The sequence below is a fragment of the Orbicella franksi genome, chromosome 11 (genome assembly GCF_964199315.1).
Source record: "Orbicella franksi chromosome 11, jaOrbFran1.1, whole genome shotgun sequence".
NCBI lineage: Eukaryota > Metazoa > Cnidaria > Anthozoa > Scleractinia > Merulinidae > Orbicella > Orbicella franksi.
The window spans coordinates 28,051,380-28,068,954 of NC_138155.1; the positions used below are offsets into that span (position 1 = coordinate 28,051,380).

The window sequence follows — 17,575 nt, forward strand, 5'->3', positions numbered from 1 at the left end:
GTTTACCATGCATTAAGTGTTGTTCTGTGTGTTGGTTGATAGGTAGGCAGCATATCAGTATATTAATTATTTTAGTAGTAATATATGTATATAGTTGATTGTTACTTGACTGATATACCAGCAACACTTGACAGATATTTACCGACACTGAACCAATAGACTACTTGGGCTTGACCAACTGGAAGTTGAAAGATAGTGACCACCAACACTTGTCTAACATTCATTTGACCCCGTAGTCATTTATATAGCACTTACAGAGGTTTGACCAGTAAGCAACTGACACTTAGTTATATACCACAGTGGTGGATCTAGGGGAAGGGATCCCCCTTATTTTGGGTAAAAAAGAAGAAATCACAGAAGGATTAAAGCAGGCAGGGCAAGCAAAACAAAACTGCCCTCCCCCCTTAGCTTAAGGTCTGGATCTCCCACTGTGCCACCATCATTTGACTGGTATTCCTCCAAATACTTAACCAATATGCATGTACCATTGACACTGAGCCACTGTACCACTGACACTTGAACTCTGAAACAATTGACCTGTATTCAAATGACACTTGACAGATATATTAGAAACAACTGACTACTTTTATACAAACAGAAAAGCTAACATGCCTCACAGTCCTCCAATGAACATTAAAAGTCTTGAGGGACTTGATTGATACACCAGTGAAATTTGACCCCATCGTCAGAGACATAACTATTTCAAACTTAAAATGTAAACCTCTTCTCAATTTTAACTGAAAATTCTGTTGATATTTTCACAGGTAGAATAGGTGAGTGGATGAGGCACAACATGAACAAGGGTAAAGATGAACTGAATGATTTAAGACAGACAGGTGAGTAAGAGTACATGTACCAGCTTTGGATATTTGTTAAATGTACGATGCTTGGATCATGCATACCATGGCTAGTGTTGTTCAGTGTGTTGGTTGATAATTAGTCCATGTATCAGGCAATTTGTTAGCTGGTCAAATATCTCTCAAAAGGCAGTTGGTATAGACTGATGCAGTTGTTTGTTCTTTTATACCTCAACGAGACTTGGTCCATATATGAACGATATGCCCTTGACAGTTGAGTGAGATACCACTGACACTTGACTGATATTAAAACAACACTTAAGCACTGTACACCCAACTCTACATTAACTGACTTTTGACTGACTGACTGCAGACATTTGACAGATGTACACTTTACCACCAATATGAAAGTCACATTCAATTCACACTTGAGTGATATGAGCACCAACACAGCAGTCACCTGACCAATTTGACTGGTATTTAACTGGCACTGGGACATTGCTTCAGACAATTTAAAATGTAGACCTTTTTATTGTTTTTACTGAAAACGCGTCTACTTTTGTCAGGTAGAATAGCTGAGTGGACAAGGCACAACACAAACAAGGGAAAAGATGAACTGAATGATTTAAATGACAGGCAGGTGAGTAAGAGCACCAGCTTTGGATATTTGTGCCTGGATTATGTTTACCATGGGTAGTGTTGTTCTGTGTGTTGGTTGTGTTAATAGATAGTTGGTCAATACATCAGTCAATAGACTGATAGCTGGTTGACCATCTCTCAAAAGGCAGTTGATATAGACTGATAATATAATGTCAGTAGTTCTTAAATACCTCACTGAGACTTCACCCATACTTGAGTGATTACCCCTGACAGTTGAGTGAGATACTGCTGACAAGTCATGTGACTGATATTCAACTGAGACTTAAACGATATTGATATGCCACTTACACTGGGTCAGCTGACTCAACTGATATACCACAGACACTTGACAGATACAGAGTGTACCACCAACACTTGAGTCATATTCAATTGACACTTGAGTGATATAGCACCAGCAGTCTGACCAATTTGACGGATGTATCACAGACACTTATCATGACTGGTATTCTACTGGGACTTGAGTGATATTCAACTGACACTTGGCTGGTATTTAACTGACACTTGACCAATATTCAACTTTGACTTACTTGACTAAATTTCCACCTAACCCTGACTGGTATTTAACCAACTCTTGACTGGAATCAACCAACATTTGTTTGATATTAAACTGACACTTGACTGGTTCACCACTAATTTACCCTTGAGTTATATTCAATTGACACTTATGACTGATAATCAACTGACTCTTCACTAGTTCATCACTTACCCTTGACTGATGTTCAACTGACCAATGACTGATATTTAACTGGCACTTGACTGATATTGAACTGATGTTTGACTAGTTCACTGCTTACCATTGAGTGTTATTCAACTGACCCATGTCTGAGATTCAACTGACACATGACTGATATTCAGCTGACAGTCTTAACAAGTTCACCACCTACCCTTGAGGGATATTTCACTGACCCTTGACTAATATTCAACTGATACTTGTCTGATATACCAGCAATTTGACATATTGAGATAACAATAAACCAGTAGACATACTTTACACTTGACCAATTCTCAAGCTGCAACACTTAAGTGACAATTTATATTACCAACACTTGACTGATATAGCATCAACTCTTTAAAGATATATCACTGACTCTTGAAGGATATTCAAAGACACAAGACTCATATAGTACACACATTTGACTGTTATATCACCAACACTTGAGGGGCATTCAACTGTGAGTTGAGTTTAAAAGAAACATCACGAACACTTGTTCAGTATTCATTTGACCCTTGATCTACATGTATGTATATACAATGAAGTACAAAGGTTTGACCAGCATACAACTGGCCCTTGAGTGATATACCACCATCATTTGAGTGGTATTCCACTAAATACTTGACCAATATGTATGTACCATCGACACTGAAACACTCTATCACTGATACTTGAACTCTGCTGACGCTTGACCGAGTGGCTGCCGACAATTGCAACAACAACAACAACAACAACAACAACAACAACAACAACAACAAGAAGCTTTATTTCCCTTAGTCTCACAGAAATATTTTACAAAGTTATATGTTAATAGAGTTATGGGCCTGAGTACCTGAAATAACTAGAGTTAAATAGGGCAGGCAGTCAGGTCTACAGATGACCTGTCTATTCAGATGATACTTCACAGAAGGATGTACTACATTGTGTATAGACAACTGACTGATTTACAACCAACAAAACAAACAAGTTTCACAGGGGCTAATAGATATAAGATTGAAATCATATGGTGTTTCAGGTATTATTCAATCATATTGCTGATTTTTCTCTTTTCTTAATTCTCAGCTCTTTAACAATGGAATGTTAGCTGTGGAAACAGTAAAAGACCAATTCTGTGATCAGCCTCACCCAGGCAACTAAGTGTTGTTCAGTAGTGTACAAATACATAATTTGCACAACCTACTTGGGTTTCACGGTAGTAATAGAGCACCTTCAAAATAACCATATTATTGATAAAATTAATGTGGAACTTTTTGCGAGAATTAATTAGTCAGTTGTTTTTTCCTATACTTGCCAATCATCCTAGATCTTGCTTCTTAAGATGATTTCTGCCAAACATTCGAGCAATAATGGCAAAAATTAAGTTACCAAAAAACTCATGGCATTTTAGTATTTTGAATAAAGGTAGGAAGATCTTATCGAGACCTTAGCTCTCAAGCTAACCCCGTGAGAGAAAATTGAACTTGAGGTTATCCATATTTCTATTAAAACGGACATTTCGTGTTAGTTGAAAACACAATAACACATGCTTTAAGCATTCTTACGAGGTTTGACATTAAATTTCTCGAGAATGCTTGGGGATTTAATCGCGGGGTCACCTAGAGAAGTGAAGTACAGTGAGATGTTTTAAATAGTATTCAAAAAGTTATCATGCTATGAGTAGATTTTTAGGAAATAACTTTTGCACTTATTGCTCGAACTTTGAGCGGAATCTGTGTTAATCTCTCGTAAAAATAAAACAGTGTATGATCAAAGTACACCCCTTTTTATCACTCTGAATTTTTACATGGTTTGCAACCAGGCTTGGGGTCAGTTGTGGAGTGATAAAAGTTTGTCCTGGTATGTATATACAATAATGATCTTGTGATGTTGGCAAGTATGTAATACCATGGTGCAAACAAGTGTTTAATACACGAGGAATATTTTTATATTCTTATGAAGCAACCTGGATCAGCTAGCTTAAAATTTACATCAAAAATAATTATGGACACTTCTTTTGTTCTTGGCAGAAAAGGACAACATCAGGAAGGTAAATCAATTATGCTTAGCAAGAGAATGGCCTTGAACATAAAAAATTATGGCATGAGTATTTTGTCTTAGTTTGTAATGTAGAAGCTTTATCATTTTTAACATGAAGATTTTTAAACTTGAAAGTTTTCTGATACAAAAACATTTCATTCTCTGAATCTCCAGATTTTTGTTCTTTGTGTTATCAAGCACGATATCATTGACACTTGTTTGCACAGTTAAAATTTATTATTCGTACCGGACATTTGCTTGTTAGGTTCCTCTGTGACACCTATTAGCAGAAATTTCCAATATTTTTAGCTCTATTTTCTTTCATGTTACATTTTTTGTTGAGGTGAAGGAGGAGGACGGGTCAAAATAAGAAAAAAACTTCATTTACTTCAATTCATTAAGATGTAAAGAACAGCGGTAGTTAAGGTGATTCCCTAGTAAAAGAACCCACCATGGATTTCCGACGAAACTTGGTATGCTGTTGTTACAGGTCCAGGAGATATTAAAAACGTAGTAAAAAGAGGAGGTCACCATGCTTGTTTTCACACCACAATGCTGACAAATATGGTTATTTAGGTGACTTTTGGTAACCTCTGTGCAACAAATAAGCTTGATTATTTTTCGACGCAGTGTGTTATATCACACAGAGTTTGACTTTCTTTGACTGTTTATTCATCTTCATCCCAGACAAAATGTCCTCAAATACCCTGCATTTTTTTATCCTTTAAAGGAAACATAATTTGGACGTGCGCTGTTGGGCCCATTATGTCTGTCTCTGTAGTATTTATTTCATTCGCCAAAAAAGTAGCCATAGATTTCTGCTAATTTTTTTTCTTAGTTATTGAGGATAATTTTTATTGTTCTCATTGGTGTGGGTCAGTGTGCTTATTTAAGAGAAAAGGAGCATTTATTTCGCTATTGAGCTTAGTTTGAAGGAAGTCTCTTATGTTTTGTACACGCACACGTTCATGTGCGTGCGCTAATGAGGCAAAAATTGTGTGCAGTAGGGATGTGCAATCCAATACTAAGGAATCACCTTAACTTAGGTGCTGTCACATACAGTATATGAGGCATGAGGCTTCCTTTCTCTTCAAATGGAAAGCACAAGATGCTAATGACTGGAAAGTTGGTTTGTTTATTTTGTAACTTTATTAGGTTTGTTCCTTTGTCTTTGTCTGAAAACCATGTACTTATGTATAGTACTGGTGCTTGGATGCTTGTTTCAAACAGTATAGCCTGGAATTCTTTCATGGAAGGAAACGTTTAATGTCAAGGTCAGGTGAGTGCTGAGAATGTAAGGAGGCAACTTAGGATCCTGGTCTGACTGGACTGAAGAATTTTTAGCTAATCGAATTGAGTAATATGAGAGGTTCTTAGCTGTGCTGCTGCCTTTTTTCTGTGCAAGTTCAAATAGAACATGTTGTCTCTGTGTACTAAGATACCTAAATTTGGAACTTAGACCTATTTAAAATCTTGCGGATATCTTTCAGAAGTTGGAAACTTGTCAGCTACAAGTAATCTTTTATTAGAACCTTTAAGTTGATGTTCAAATCTTTTTGGATTTCTTTTTGTGATGATATTTGGCCATATTTGCAAGCCTGGTGATCTTTAAAGTGATCTCTCTGAATACTCACCAAAATGGAAGTATCTTTCTTGTTTGTTTTATTATAGTCCTTGATTGCTTTGAAATTGCTTTTGAAATTAATTTTCGTAGTACACAAGCTCAATGTCTAACATTAATTATCCATGCATAGTCATGCACTGTGCAATCATGGCAATGTACATGAATTTGAAAAGTCACTGAAAATTTTGTGGGCCCACATATAAAATGCTTTCATAAAAACAACGAAGAAAAAAAATAGAAGCCAGTTCAATTTTTCTGTTGCTTTTCATCAAAATTAACAGTCTAGGCAATATATGGTGTTTAGTTAGGGGAATTAACCAACAGATTTTGGGACTATAAGTGTTAATAAGACTGACAACACAAGCATAACTGGCTCTGGACAGCTTATGAGATGAGAAGAGACAACTGCAATATTTGTGGTTTTCTTTAGAATTACAATATTGTTATAATACCTGGTTTACTTGTCAAAACATTGCAGTAACTGCTGTCAGTGATAACTAGGTGAATTTACAGGGTCATGTTTACATTCAGGTGACTTCAACTAAATCAATGATACTATACAACTTTAGCTGATACTACAGAAGCAAATACAGTAGTGGGCAGATTGAAACTGATAACAATTGATCAATCACTCTTAACTCTTGACATAAAGAACAAACGACCTGACGAATGATTTACCCTTTCACTCCTAGAAGCGCTGAACATCTTTCTTTTCCAATGATAAATACAGTGCAAACCAGACTTGTGATGAGGAGGAAGGAAAATAGTAGACTAGGAGACATTGTCTGGATGTGATTCCAAATTCTCAAATTTGACATGCTAGCAAATGTACATGTATGGCCCGCTGTTAGGAGAATTAACCAATAAATCTTGGGACTGAAAGTGATAAGACTGACAAGACAAACACTTCCAGACTTGTGACGAAAAAAAGGAAAATGGCAGACTAGGGGAAATTGTCTGGACGTGGTTCCAAATCCTTAAAACCAACAAGTTAGGAAATGTAGGCTTTTATTGAGGAGAATTGGCAAACAGATCTTGGGACAGAAGGTGTTAAGACTGACAAGGCAAGCATAACTGGCAATAGACAGCTTATCAGATTACGGTAAACAAGACAACCTGAATATGTATGGTTTTCTGATTATAATGATTTATGATTATAACAATATTGCTATTGGTTTACTTCAGCTGACCTCAACAAAATCAATCGTTTAAGTTGAACTTGATACTGCAGAACTTTAGCCAATACGGTAGTGGGCTAATTAAAGGTGACAACAAGAAATATTGATAAGTCACTGTTTACTGTTGACACATAATACAAATGACTTGACTTGACTCCTAGGAGTAGAACACCTCTCTACATGATAAATACATTGTACATTGTAACCCAGACTGGTGATGAGAATAAGGAAAATAGTAGACTAGAAGACATTGTTTCGATGTGATTCCAAATTCTCAAAATTAACATGCTAGGAAATGTGTGGCATCCTGTTAGGAGAATTAACCAACAGATCTTTGGACTAAAAGTATCAAGACTAACAAGACAAGCTTACTGGGACTGGAGAGTTTATTGGATGAGACAAACACAACCAGAATATGCGTTCTTTAGAATTACAACATTGTTAAAATGCTTGGTTTACTTGTCAAAACATTGGACAAACTGCTGATAGTTACACAATAGGTGAATTTACAGGGTCATGAATACCTCCAGCTGACCTCAACAAAATCAATGTATTGTTTAAGTTAGACTTGACACCATAGAACTTTTAGCTAATACTACTACATAAATAACAAATAACTTGACAAATGATTTATCCTTTCACTCCTAGGAGTGATGAGCATCTTACTTTTCCTTACTTAATAACTACATTGTAAACCAGTCTGTGATGAGAAAAAAAAGGAACAATAGTAGACCAGGAGACATAATGTGGTTCCAAAATAATTCTTCTAACAAGGAAGGAAATGCATGACTTCAAGTAAGGAGAATTAGTGAACTGATCTGGGGACTAAAAGTGTTAAAACTGACGAGACAAGCATAACTGGCACTGGACAGCTTATCAGATGAGACATTAGATGCTCCGAATATTTGCTGTTTTCTTTAGAATTACAATTTTCCAACAACACTTGGTGTACTTGTAAAAGAAAAATGCAGAGACTGCTGTGATAACTACACTGTAGATGATTTTTTTTAATTTTGCTACTTACACCACTACAACAGTACACCACTTACAATACAAAACTTACAGTACTTACTTACAACGTGCGATACTTAAGCTAGTAACAATACTATACTCTACTTACAAAACAGTACTTACTTACAATGTGAGATACGCTACTAACAATACTATACTCTACTTACAACACTTACAGTACTTACTTACAATGTGAGATACTTAAGCTAGTAACAATACTATACTCTACTTACAAAACAGTACTTACTTACAATGTGAGATACGCTACTAACAATACTATACTCTACTTACAACACTTACAGTACTTACTTACAATGTGAGATACTTAAGCTAGTAACAATACTATACTCTACTTACAAAACAGTACTGACTTTCAATGTGAGATATGCTACTAACAATGCTATACTCTACTTACAACACTTACAGTACTTACTTACAATGTGAGATACTTAAGCTAGTAACAATACTATACTCTACTTACAAAACAGTACTGACTTTCAATGTGAGATACGCTACTAACAATACTATACTCTACTTACAACACTTACAGTACTTACTTACAATGTGAGATACTTAAGCTAGTAACAATACTATACTCTACTTACAAAACAGTACTGACTTTCAATGTGAGATACGCTACTAACAATGCTATACTCTACGCTTTACTTATATGTATATGAAAAGAAAACACACAGCTACTTGCGTTACTTGCAATATCGATTACATACCCTTCAAAATCCAGAAAATAAAGCAGGGCGGGGATGCATGGTAAATTTTAGTGAAGTGAGCTTCTAACTCAAAGGAATTCAAAACGATTAAAGATATTTTCCTTGCTGGTTCACTGAAATTTAGCTTTATATACTTTGAATACTGAAGTGAGGAAAATAGGAAGGGAATGTCTGGTAGAAAGGAAAGTGTAAAAAGATCGAGAGACTTCAAACTAGTAAAAGGTTACTAAAGAGAGAAAGGTTCAATTTCTTTCTTATATTGTTTCAAAAAAGGCTTAACATTTTATATAGTTGGAATATTTCCTTTGCTTCTGCAAAGCGAAATGTAGAATCTCGCAAGTAACAGAACAAAGTTAATTGCAGCTTTGTTTTTGGAAGTATGATTTTACAGGAACGTGAATACTTTCAGCTGACCTCAACAAAAACACTTGTTTAGGTTAGACTTGATACTGCAGAACTTTAGCCAATACAATAGTGGGCAAATTGAAACTGACAACAACTCATCAATCACTTTTAACTGTTGACATATAGAAGAAATAACTTGAGGAATAAATTTTACCCTAGCAGCGATGAACATCTTCTGTTATCTTACATGATAAATGCATTATAAACCAGTCTGGTGACAAGGAAAAAGAAAAAATAGTAGACTAGGGAACATTGTCTGGATGTGAGTCCAAAGTCTCAAATTTAACATGTTAGGAAATGTATGGCTTTCTGTTAGAAGAATTAACCAATAGATCTTGGGACTGAAAGTGTTAAGACTGAGAAGACAAACAACAAACCAGACTTGTGATCAAAAAAAGGAAAATAGTAGACTAGGGCAAATTCTCATATTTAACATGTTAGGAAATGTATGGCTTTCTGTAAGGAGAATTAACCAATAGATCTCGTGACTAAAAGTGTCAAGACTGAGATTACAAACAACAAGTAAACCAGACTTGCGATGAACAAAAAGGAAAATAGTAGACTAAGGCAAATTCTCATATTTAACATGTTATAGGAAATGTATGGCTTTCTGTAAGAAGATTTAACCAACAGATCTTGGGACTAAAAGTATTGGGACTGAGAAGACAAACATCAAGCAAGCCAGACTTTTGATGAAAAAAGGAAAATAGTAGCCTAGGGCAAATTCTCATATTTAACATGCTAGGAAATGTATGGCTTTCTGTAAGGAGAATGAACCTATAGATCTCGGGACTAAAAGTGTTAAAATTGAGATTACAAACAACAAGTAATTCATACTTGTGATAAAAAAAGAAAAATAGTAGACTAGGGCAAATTCTCATACTTAACATGTTAGGAAATGTATGGCTTTCTGTAAGGAGAATTAACCAATACATGTTGGAACTAAAAGTGTTAAGAATGAGAAGACAAACATCAAGTAAACCAGACTCGTGATGAAAAAAAGGAAAATAGTGGACTAGGGCAAATTCTCATATTTAACATGCTAGGAAATGTATGGCTTTCTGTAAGGAGAATTAACCAATAGATCTCGCAACTAAAAGTGTCAAGACTGAGATTGCAAACAACAAGTAAACCAGACTTGTGATGAAAAAAAAAGGAAAATAGTAGACAAGGGTAAATTCTCATATTTAACATGCTAGGAAATGTATCGCTTTCTGTAAGGAGAATTAACCAATAGATCCAGGGACTTAAAGTGTTAAGACTGAGAAGACAAAGAAGAAGTAAACCAGACTTGTGATGAAAAATAGGGAAAAAATAGACTAAGGCAAATTCTCACATTAAAATTCTAGGAAGTGTATGGCTTTCTGTAAGGAGAATTAACCAATAGATCTTGGGACTAAAAGTATTCAGACTGAGATTACAAACACCAAGTAAACCACACTTGCGATGAAAAAAAGGAAAATACATGCAGTAGACTAGGGCAAATTCTCATATTTAACATGCTAGGAAATGTATGGCTTTCTGTAAGGAGAATTAACCAATAGATCTTGGGACTAAAAGTATAAAGACTGAGAAGACAAACAACAAGTAAACCAGACTTTTGATGAAAAAAAGGAAAATTGCAGACTCGGGCAAATTCTCATATTTAACATGCTAGGAAATATATGGCTTTCTGTAAGGAGAATAAACCAATGGATCTTGGGACTAAAAGTGTCAAGACTGAGATTACAAACAAGTAAACCAGACTTGTGATGAAAAAAAAAGGAAAATAGAAGACTAGGGTAAATTCTCATATTAAACATGCTAGGAAATGTATGGCTTTCTCTAAGGAGAATTAACCAATAGATCTCGGGACTAAAAGTGTGAAGACTGAGATTACAAACAAGTAAACCAGACTAGTGAAGAGAAAAGGAAAATAGTAGACTAGGGCAAATTCTCATATGTAACATGTTAGGGAATGTATGGCTTTCTGTGAGGAGAATTAATTAATACATCTCGGCACTGAAAGTGTTAAGACTGAGAAGACAATCAACACGTAAACCAGACTTGTGATGAAAAAAAAGAAAATAGTAGACTAGGGCAAATTCTCATATGAAAATGCTAGGAAATGTAAAGCTTTGTGAGGAGAATTAACCAATAGATATTGGGACTAAAAGTGTTAAGACTGAGAAGACAAACAACAAATCAGACTTGTGATGAAAGAAAGGAAAATAGTAGACTGGGGCAAATTCTTATATTAACATGCTAGGAAATGTATGGGTTTCTGTAAGGAAAATTCAACAATAGATCTCGGGACTAACAGTGTTAAGACTGAGAAGACAAACAACAAGTGAACCAGACTTGTGATGAAGAAAAGGAAAATAGTAGACTAGGGCAAATTCTCATATTTAACATGTTAGGAAATGTATCGCTTTCTGTAAGGAGAATTAACCATTAGATTTCAGGACTAAAAGTATTAGGACTGAGAAGAAATTATCACATAAGCCAGACTTTTGATGAATAAAAGGAAAATAGTAGACTAAGGCAAATTCTCATATTTAACATGCTAGGAAATGTATGGCTTTCTGCGAGGAGAATTAACCAATAGATTTTTGGACTAAAAGTGTTAAGACTGAGATTACAAACAAGTAAACCAGACTTGTGATGAAAAAAAGGAAAATAGTAGACTAGAGCAAATTCAAACTTAATATGCTAGGAAATGTAAGGCTTTCTGTGAGGAGAATTAACCAATAGATTTTGGGACTAAAAGACTGAGAGGACAAACAACAAACCAGACTTCTGATGAAAGAAAGGAAAATTTTTAATTTAAAATTGAAATTTTTGAAAAATATACTCCAAGTACAAATGCAAGTTGAACCTAATCAACAGTGGGTATGAGATAGTTAATTTTGGTCCTGGCAGCTTCACAGAAAGAACTAATAGCTGTTTCGTTTGTCGTCAGTTATCTTAAGTTAGATGAATGGATCCTTTGTTCAAGGTGGCTGATAACAGCTTCCAGCACTTTCAAGCAGTTATACTTAATTAACAGGTCAATACTATCACACGTTATCAAGTAATGTTGCAATATTGGTATCACACAAATGCCTCATAACTGACACAGCACCACAGTTTCTTTAGAAACTTACCCACACAAATTCTGTAGGTTTGCTTGAGCCCATTTAGAAAGTTTGAAATACCTCAGAACCCTACCTGTAGAATTTTAAACTTTGCAAACTTTAACATGCTTATCACAGTTACATAGTAAGAGAATGGGTTTCACCGAGCCATTTTTGTTATAAGGACTTCAAGCTAATACAAAGGGTGTTTTTAGTGAGTTGTTCCACAGCTTTTGTAACTTATTATGCCATAAAGATGACCACAATTTGTTCACCAATGATTAGGCATTTGTGTGGTACCAATATTGTAACATCACTTCATAATGCACAACAGTAGACCTGTTAATGGATAGCTGCTGGAAACTGTTATTAACATCTTAACATTTAACTTCTCAGTAGTCAATCTGAACAGGGCATTTCAACACTGTCTTTGAACAGTTGCATTTTATTCATTTTTTGTTTACATGCATTAAACTGTAATGAAATTAATTCCCAAGGGGATAACTTTCATTCCCATGGGAATAAGACAGCTCTTAGAGAAAATTAATTCCCATGGGATTTGATTCCCAAGGGATTTGATTCCCATGGGAATAAAAGAGCTCTTAGAGAAAATTAATTCCCATGGGACTAATTCCCAAGGGATTTGATTCCCAAGGGGTTTGATTCCCATGGGAATAAAAGAGCTCTTAAGAGAAAATTAATTCCCATGGGACTAATTCCCAAGGGATTTGGCTCCCATGGGATTTGATTCCCATGGGAATTCAACTTTATCATAAACCTATTAGAATATTAAACATTTATTTACATACAAGGGAAGAATTGTGGGCTTATCAATTTTCCATTTAGAAGTAGAACATAAGAAAATGTGTTATGTAGCTTGTCTGTTTGTGTAGAAAACAATTTATGTTGCTTTTCAAATAAATGTTTATAAAATACAAAAAAGGTGTTGTAAGCTGTTTTGAAGCATGGGTAAGCCAAATAACATGAATCTTAAAAACTGCACTTGTAGTTCATATAGTGTGATTGTGCGGGTGAGGGTAGTTCTAAAAAGAACTGTTGTTGGAGACTGATGTTTCAACAACCTGAGTGGAACCAGAGTTAGTCATTGAAAATAATTTTGTACTGTAGGTTAAACACTGAGCAGAGTCTCAGTCAATGTTGTGGTTTGTCAAAGCACAACATTGACTGGGACTCTTCTCAGTGCTTAACCTACAGTACAAACTATTTTCAATGACTGACTCTGGAAAGCTGGTATACTGACCTAGAACAAACACCTCTTAACAGATGTCAACAACTACTGGCACCTTACAAACGACTTATCCATGACGGAAACAAAACCGACACACAGACTTCTAACAGACTGACTTAATTTGACTTACAATAGACGAACCAAAAACTGACCAATTTGACTAACTATAGACCGATCGAAACCCACCAATGACTGATGACAAACTTTACACAAGTCTTTCAGCCAATACCACCATAGCTATACTGACCAATCACGTTTAACGGACCCGACTTACATCATCGACCGACAAACACTATTCACTTGACTCTGAAGATGACTTCCGTTCAGGTTGCTAACAACAGTTCTTTTCAGATCTACCATCACCTGGACGATCACACTATGCAAACTACTGATACTCCTGGGTTCAAACCATTTACTATAAAAACTGCATTTCTTTCAAGATTGGATACTTGAATTGATAAACAGAGTTAGCATTTCTTCCCATAACAATTGATCCAAGGTCACTTGGATCATGGTGCATCAAAGAAATTGAAGAATTGTTCTTCGGTTCCTTTCATGCACCATGATCCGAGTGATCTTGAATTAATTGTTACGGAAAGAAACACAAACTCTGTTTATCCATTGAAGTATTCAATCTTGAATTCCCCCAGAGAAACGCACCCTAAAAAGCATCAAAAAATCTATAATGTAATTTTGCTTTTCAAGTTTCACTTGTGCAAGAAAACCATCCTAGTGCAAAAATGCTAAAGCAAGGGTTTAACGATCCCAATTTCCTCCCAAAATCAACAGGAGTGAACGCCAAATCTTTGCTTAAGCTATGAGCATCAAGGGCATGTGCCCATGATACTCACAGCTTGATGCCATTCGCGTGTACTCCTAGAAAAAAACACAACACAACAATCTTTATTTGAAACAAACGTTACAAAGTATCTATGATACCCTGATCCCTAAGAATGAGAAATGACTGTTACTGAGCTTCTTCCTAAATTTTAAACATTTAAAGCTAAAATTAAGAATATATTTAACAGGTTATTTTGTTGAAATAGTAACCTGTCATGTCATGAGGATGACCAAAACTTATTCATCAGTGAGCATTTGGTACCATTACTGTCATTTCATTATTTACAAGTAATTGAAACCGTTACCAACCTCCTTAACCCACCCATTTGGAAATAATTATTTCAGTTGTTGATCCACTCCATACTCAGAAGGGATGTATTCAATGTTATCATTATTACTTAAACATTTTTTTCCCCAAAAGTATAAAAATAATTGTATGCAAAACGACAGCTAAAAGACAAGTTAGCTTAAAAAAATAGTGTACACAAAGACAACCCTGTGGGTTTGGAAGATATGTTGGCTAAAAACTAGCCAAGGTGTAGACAACTACTTCTAAAAATAGGTTCTAACAGGTTTCAATTATCTGCACACAAATCAAGAGCCATGGAGCCAGTTATGCTTGTCTTGAAAGTCTTGCCACTGTTAGTTGCAATCTCCTTACAGAAAGCCATGTATTTCCCAGTGTGTTAGTTTGGAGAATTTGAAAACACATCAAGACAATGTCTCTTAGTCTCATCACTCCAACAGAGTGAAAAGGTAAACAGTCACAGTCTTATGCGAAGTTAGATAACTAATATGTCTAACTAATTTTGTTCTTTGTCAACTATTAACAAAGATTGACCAGTTGTTGTCAGTTCCCATTTCCCACTATTGCATTAGCTAACGTTCTGTAGTATGAAGTCCAACTTAAATGATTGGTTTTCATGAGGTCAGCTGAAAGTATCCATGACCCTTGAATTCACCTAGTTATCAGAGCATTTTCTGCAATGTTTTATTGAAAAGTTAACAATCATTGTTTACTGTTGACAAATGACTTGATGAATGATCCCACTTAACACAAGGTTGCAAATACTGACCCTTCATCCCTTAGGATTAGAACATACAGTAATACTTTTCCATAAATGATAAATACACATTAAACAAGACTTGTGATGAGAAACAAGGAAAATAGTAAACAAGGGAACATTGGATGTGATTCCAAATTCTCATAATTTAGCATGCAAGGAAATGTAAGGCTTTCCGTAAGGAGAATTAACCAACAGATCTGGGGACTAAAAGTGTCAAGATTGACAAGACAAGCAGAACAAGTAAATCAGACTTGTGATGACAAAAGTAAAATAGTGGACAGGGGAAATTGTCTCAATCAGTGATTCAAAATTCTCAGATCCCGCAGGCAAGGAAATGTATGGGTTTTTAGTATGGAGAATTAGTGAACAAATCTTCAGTGTTAAGACTGACAAGACAAGCATAACTGGTACTGGATAGCTTATCAGATGAGATGAGACATCTTGAACATGTGTGGTTTTCTCTAGAATAACAATTTTCTACTTGGTTTATTAGTTAATATCAGTTTCAATTTGCCCACTTTTGCATTAATCGGCTAAAATTCTACGGTATTAACTCTAACTTATGCCATTGATGTCAATGTCAGCTGAAAGTATTCATGACCCTGTAAATTCACCTAACTATCAGCAGTTTTGGCATGTTAAATATGAGAATTTGCCCTAGTCTTCTATTTTCCTTTTTTTCATCGCAAGTCTGCTTTACCTGTTGTTTGTCTTCTCAGTCTTAACACTTTTAGTCCCGAGATCTATTGGTTAATTCTCCTTACAGAGAACCATACATTTCCTAGCATTTTGATATGAGAATTTGCCCTAGTCTACTATTTTCCTTTTTTTCATCACAAGTCTGGTTTGTTGTTTGTCTTTCCAGTCTTAACACTTTTAGTCCCGAGATCTATTGGTTAATTCTCCTTACAGAAAGCCATACATTTCCTAACATGCTACATTATGAGAATTTGCCCTAGTCTACCATTTTCCTTCTTTCGTCACAAGTCTGGTTTGTTGTTTGTCTTCTCATTCTTGACACTTTTAGTCCCGAGATCTATTGGTTAATTCGCCTTACAGAATGCCATATATTTCCTAGCATGTTAAATATGAGAATATGCCCTAGTCTACTATTTTCCGTTTTTGATCACAAGTCTGGTTTGTTGTTTGTCTTCTCGGTCTTAACACTTTTAGTCCCGAGATCTATTGGTTAATTCTCCTTACAGAGAGCCATACATTTCCTAGCATTTTAATATGAGAATTTGCCCTAGTCTACTATTTTCCTTTTTTTCATCACAAGTCTGGTTTGTTGTTTGTCTTTCCAGTCTTAACATTTTTAGTCCCGAGATCTATTGGTTAATTCTCCTTACAGAAAGCCATACATTTCATGGCATTTTAATATGAGACTTTGCCCTAGTCTACTATTTTCATTTTTTTCATCACAAGTCTGGTTTGTTGTTTGTCTTCTTATTCTTAACACTTTTAGTCCCGAGATCTATTGGTTAATTCGCCTTACAGAAAGCCATATATTTCCTAGCATGTTAAATATGAGAATATGCCCTAGTCTTCTATTTTCCTTTTTTTCATCGCAAGTCTGCTTTACCTGTTGTTTGTCTTCTCAGTCTTAACACTTTTAGTCCCGAGATCTATTGGTTAATTCTCCTTACAGAAAGCCATACATTTCCTAGCATTTTAAAGTGAGAATTTGCCCTAGTCTACTATTTTCCTTTTTTTCATCACAAGTCTAGTTTACTTGTTGTTTGTCTTCTCAGTCTTAACACTTTTAGTCCCGAGATCTATTGGTTAATTCTCCTTACAGAAAGCCATACATTTCTTAACATGTTAAATTTGAGACTTTGGACTTGCATCCAGACAGTGTTCCCTAGTCTACTGTTTTTCTTTTTCCTTGTCACCAGACTGGTTTACAATGTATTTATCATGTAAGACAACAGAAGATGTTCATCTCTGGTAGGGTAAAATTTATTCCTCAAGTTATTTCTTCTACAGTTAAAAGTGATTGATGAGTTGTTGTCAGTTTCAATTTGCCCACTACTGTATTGGCTAAAGTTCTGCAGTATCAAGTCTAACTTAAACAACTGTTTTTGTTGAGGTCTGCTGAAAGTATTCACGTTCCTGTAAAATCATACTTCCATAAACAAAGCTGCAATTAACTTTGTTCTGTTACTTGCGAGATTCTACATTTGGCTTTGCAGA

At 35.4% G+C, this 17,575-nt stretch overlaps 1 long non-coding RNA gene across 2 annotated transcripts in view; it reads left to right on the forward strand.

Annotated features, from left to right (window-relative positions):
- The window catches only part of LOC145460546 (uncharacterized), a 25,206-nt gene extending 16,803 nt beyond the window's left edge, over positions 1-8,403 (forward strand). For both annotated transcript variants that reach the window (XR_014039864.1, XR_014039863.1), the window contains exons 4-6: positions 765-836; positions 1,364-1,437; positions 3,232-8,403. This is a non-coding gene — a long non-coding RNA (uncharacterized LOC145460546). The remainder of the gene's footprint in view (positions 1-764; positions 837-1,363; positions 1,438-3,231) is intronic.
- The last annotated feature ends 9,172 nt before the right edge of the window (positions 8,404-17,575 follow it).